At 37.8% G+C, this 5,152-nt stretch overlaps 1 long non-coding RNA gene and 1 pseudogene across 1 annotated transcript; both read left to right on the forward strand.

The window, feature by feature from the left end:
* Positions 1-1,697: 1,697 nt before the first annotated feature.
* LOC141598231 (uncharacterized) lies at positions 1,698-3,322 on the forward strand. Its single transcript, XR_012523354.1, has 3 exons — positions 1,698-1,840; positions 2,631-2,688; positions 3,102-3,322. It is a non-coding gene; the product is annotated as an uncharacterized LOC141598231 (long non-coding RNA).
* Positions 3,323-4,008: 686 nt separating this feature from the next.
* LOC141603882 (small nucleolar RNA R71) lies at positions 4,009-4,107 on the forward strand (annotated as a pseudogene).
* The last annotated feature ends 1,045 nt before the right edge of the window (positions 4,108-5,152 follow it).

Consider the following 5,152-nt stretch of genomic DNA (forward strand, 5'->3'; position numbering starts at 1 on the left):
AACCCGACGAAATATGACGGATTAGGTAAACCATCTTTACTTGGGGATTGGAATAAGGAGTTTGATAACCTTTTTGAGTTGCTAGGATGTCCTGCGGAGATGAAAGTAGATCAAGCAGCTTACTATTTGAGGGGAAAAGCGGGTTTGTGGTGGAATCATAGTAAGGAGGTCTTAAGGGAAGCTTGGAGGGAGAGTGATGAACCTTTTATCACTTGGAAGGGTTTTAAGGAGACTATGAGAGCTGTATTTGTACAAGAACATATTAGGAGTAAGATGAGAGCTGAATTTGACTCTTTCAAGATGACTGAGGAGATGATAGTAGAGACTTATTATAACTGGTTTATGGAATTGTCAGAATACGTAGCTGATTTGAATTTTAGTGATGAGATGTTGGCACTCAGGTTTGAGAAAGGATTAACAACTATTATTAAGAATAGGCTTGCAGCTGGTCAGCCAAGTACCATGGATGATGTTTACCAGAGAGCTAGGCATGCGGAGAGGAATGCAGATATGTTAAAGGAGGAGAAGAAGGAGAAGGAAGGGAAGAAGAAAAAGGGGGAGAAAAGGAAGGCTGAAGATGTGGGTGATGAGGGAAGTAAGAGGGAATATGGTGGATTTGGGTATGGTGGGAAAATGGGAGTTGTTCGTGTAAGTGGTAACTCGATGTTTCAGGCATGCTACTCTTGTGGCAAATACGGACACAAGGCAAGGGAATGCAGATCGACGGCAAAATCCAGTAATGGAAGGGGAAGCTATGGCAATGGGAATCGAGATGGAGGTTACTATACTCCTATGTCGGGTTATGGGAGCAATCAAAAGTCAGGAGGTTGGAGTAACCAGAGAAGCTATGACAATAGACAAGGCAATAGAGGTGACCAGAGTATTGGTGGAAAGGCATCTGGAACAACTAGTACGGTACAAGGGAATGGGGAGAAGGGTAACTAGTTCTTGTTGAGAGGATTAGAGTCTTATCATTTATATAAGTATTAAGTTGTTAGTAGTTTAATAAAAGAGTGATAGTTCCGAAACTTCGGGACGAAGTTTATTTTAGGGAGGTAGAATGTGACACCTCATGATTTAAGTTTATTTTGTGATATATTTTCATATTTTACGTTTATTTTGTGATACATATTCAGAAGTATGATATGGTTTCATAATGATCAAATGAGTTAATTCTGTTGCAATCATAATGAGTTAAAAGGGGATTCACATGTGTTATTGGTTTCATGGGGCTTTTGTAGCATTTGGGATGAACTTTGGGACGAAGTTCATTTTCAGGGGGAAAGACTGTAATACCCCATGATTTAATAAAATATATATGTTTTATAAATAATATTTAAATATTTTATTATTAGTATTTATAACTAGTAAGTATGTAGTGAGACGGAATAAAATGATAAAATAATGAATCGGGAATGGATGTGGGCCGTTTGTATTGAGCCGAGTGTACTCATGTGATTTTAATAATAATAATAATAATAATAATAATAATAATAATAACAATAATAATAATAATAATAATAATAATAATAATAATAATAATAATATTATTAATAATAATAATAATATTATTATTATTATTATTATTATTATAAACCTAACCTAACTATATATATATATATATATATATATATATATATATATATATATATATATATATATATACATACTATACACCTATATCTTCCCTGTATTCAAAAACACACACCAAGAACGGAATCGGGAACAAAGAGCGATAGAGAGGTTGCGGCTGAGTAGACAAGCGCAGCAGTGAGAACGCGAGGGCAGCCATCCGAACGACGCCATTAACGCAAACGTCATCATCCCATTAGCAACTAAGGTAAACGTGTGTTTCCCTCTTGACAATTATAGTAATTCGTCTGTAAAATTGGGGGTTAGTGTCGGTAGTCAGTGGTGGTTATCAAGGTTTTGGGGGTCACGATTTAGGACGTAAATAGAGTGTTTTAGAGCGAACGAATTGAGTCATTGGTGGTGCGAATGGGATTGGGCAGAGTAGAACATACTCTGTTTTGGTATCGCCGAGTCCTTGTTCCTCATATAAATTAGGCTTAGGTCGCAAGAAATTTGTGCAGGGAGCTAGTTTGGTTATGGGTAAGGCGATAAAGGTAGTTTTGTATCGTTTCGTGGTTGTTGCGCCGAGACCGTCACCTCCCTGTTTGGTTCATGTGTTGCGGGTGTGTATGAGTGTTGGGAGCATGTCTTATAGGTACGATCTTCTTGGGTGTCGGGTTGTAGTTGGGCTGCGTAGTTCTAGCTAATTCGGGTAAGGTTGTTGTGGTTGCGAGTTTATACCTTGTTGCGTGTTGGGATTATTGAGTCAAGGGCTTGGTAAGGCAGAGGGTGAACAGCGACATTGTACGGGAAGTGCGTGGTGAATTATTGAGAGAGGGTTCGTTGTACATACTCACGGAATGCATGGTTTAGTTTAATGTTGTAATCATTAGCTAATGATTAGTTGTTGATTAACTAAGAATATTTTAGGTGGAGGTAATTCATAAATATAGTTAACCAAATTATTAACTAAGTAATTAAATAAGCTAAGTTATGTTAAGTGGTGAAATAGTTCATTTACTTATTAAATAATTAATTAATATATATATTATTTGTAGGACCCGATTTTCTAGAAGACTGTTATTAATTGGCTTGTGCGCGGGAAATTGCGAAAAGGTAGGGTAACTACTCAATTCGTCTTTTGTGGAATTGAATGGAGGTGTAAATTATTAATATTGGATTATTGTGGTTGTTTATTATTGGATGGGAATATTCGTATTGGCATATTATTTTATTGGTTATCCTTAGTCTCAGACTGGGACGACAATGAGTCATGAGATATCCTCAGTCTCGGACTGGGACGACATTTATGCTTATCCCCGGGCCAGGAGTTGGCGGGACGACGGAGTGGTGGAGCCTCGGTCACGGACCGGGACGACTAGTGTGGTTATGATGGAATTGGTAGTGAAATTTATTCCATGTGTTTACATCTGTTAGTTTGTATATTTAATGTTGTGTGATTATCCTACACAACCTCGTGGTTGACCGTGTATTCGTGAACACCTGTGATGAACCATAATGGGGAGCAGATTTGACAGGTACTAAAGATTAGCTAACTTGGGAGCATTGGGATGTGAGCTCGACTTGGACCATAGCTGCTGTCTAGATCACTTAGTTGACTTATACAACTTTATTTATGTTATTTCTGCTGCGTAGTAAATTGTAATGTTAAGTTTTATATTTAATTGGTTGACAATGTAATAAAACCATTATTTCAGTTAAAGTTATTAAAGTACTTTGGTTTGTTTTATTTTGTATCATTTACCTCGGGCAACCGAGATGGTAACACTCTTATTTATTGGGAATGTCTTGCTAAAGGCTCCTAAATAAATGGGGGTGTTACAACTTTGGCTTTGGCTGTAAAAGGGTCTTTGAGCTTGATTTCTCATTGGAGGTGGGGTGTTTGTTGGCTGAGGGTTTTGAACATTTTGGCTTTTGTATGAAAGATTGGAATGGAATTTGGTATTCTCATTGTAATAGTTTGAATAAGGGGTGGCACTCTTGTATGCTTGGAAAGCATTCACTTGTTTAGTTTTTCCCCTATATTCACTTTGGTCATGACCCAAAGTTCCACAACTCTCACATACTCCACTTGGAATTGAGGATGATGCCACCATGGCATTAACATGTTGTTTGAGTGATTTGGAAGCTTCATCAAGCTTAGCCATGGCCTTCTCAAACTTTAAATAAATGGTGTCAATATGAGCACTTAGTTGAGCACCCAATTGAGTGATGGAATCTACCTCATGCTTTCCTCCTCTAGTAGCCTTTTGAGGCCTACTATATTGTGAAATATGAACAGCCATTTCTTCAATTTTGGCCCATATTTGATTGTCATCAACTTTGGTAAACATACCATTGGATCCCATGTTCAGGATGTTGCGGGAGACTTCATATAGACCATTCCAAAATTGTTGCACAAGGAGCCACTCGGTAAGTCCATGGTGTGGACAAGAACGACAAGTGTCCTTAAATCGCTCCCATGCTTAATACAATGATTCCTCATCCCTTTGTTTAAACCCGGTGATTTGGGCTGTCAACATGTTAGTCTTCTCTAGAGGATATAATTTCTTATAGAAAGCAAGTGTCAACTTCTTCCATGAATCAATACCAAGAGTAGTCTTGTCTAAACTTTCCAACCATTGCTTTGCGGTACCAATCAAAGAAAAAGGAAATAAGACCCATCGGATTTGGTCTTGAGTAACTCCGGTTTGAGAAATCGCATCACAATAGTCACAAAAAGTCTCCATATGTGAGTGAGGGTCTTCAGTAGGCATCCCTCCAAACTGACTTCTCTCAACTAGTTGTGTGAATGTGTATTTGGCAATGAAATTACCGGTTAAATGTGGTGGTGTAGGAGTACCATTTGGTAAGTTCTTCTGGGTTGGTACGGAATGTGATGAAAATTTAGGCATTGTGGGGTTATTTTGTGGTGGATTTTGTATTGGGTTGTCCTCTCCTTCTCTTGCAAAATGGTTGGTAAACTCAATGTTATTTGGTTGAATGTCCACAATCTCTCCAATACCTCTTAAAGTACCTCTAGAAACTCTTCTATTGTTGGTTAAGGTTCTTTCAATTTCAAGATCAACAGGTAGCAAGTTACCTTGTGATATCCTAGACATGCAAAATATCAAACAACTCGAAAACAATTAGAACAACCTTGAGTAGATTGACTTCCCCAAGGTAAAGAAAGACACAACTAAAAATAATTAATGAAAATCAAATCAAGTTAACACCGTCCCCGGCAACGGCGCCATTTTTGGTGTGGGTATTACTCGCCGTCAAAAGTTACCAACCAAATTAATATTTATATCTTTACAAACTACTCTTAGCAAAGAGGCAAGTAAAGGCCGGATCCCAAGGGACGGGTATTAATGTAGGATTCTCAATTGTAAATGGTCGCGTCTTAGGGTGTCACAATTTGGGTTGAGGTAGGAGATCAACTAAACTAATTAACAAGATGAATAAAAACAAAGTAAAGCAAATAGATGGTTTGTAAACAATTGATTAAAGGCACTAGGGTGTCATGGGTTCATAGGGGATTCATGGGAGTTGATCATACAAACATGTTCTCTATTAT

Source organism: Silene latifolia, chromosome 9, assembly GCF_048544455.1.
Source record: "Silene latifolia isolate original U9 population chromosome 9, ASM4854445v1, whole genome shotgun sequence".
Taxonomy (NCBI): Eukaryota; Viridiplantae; Streptophyta; class Magnoliopsida; order Caryophyllales; family Caryophyllaceae; genus Silene; species Silene latifolia.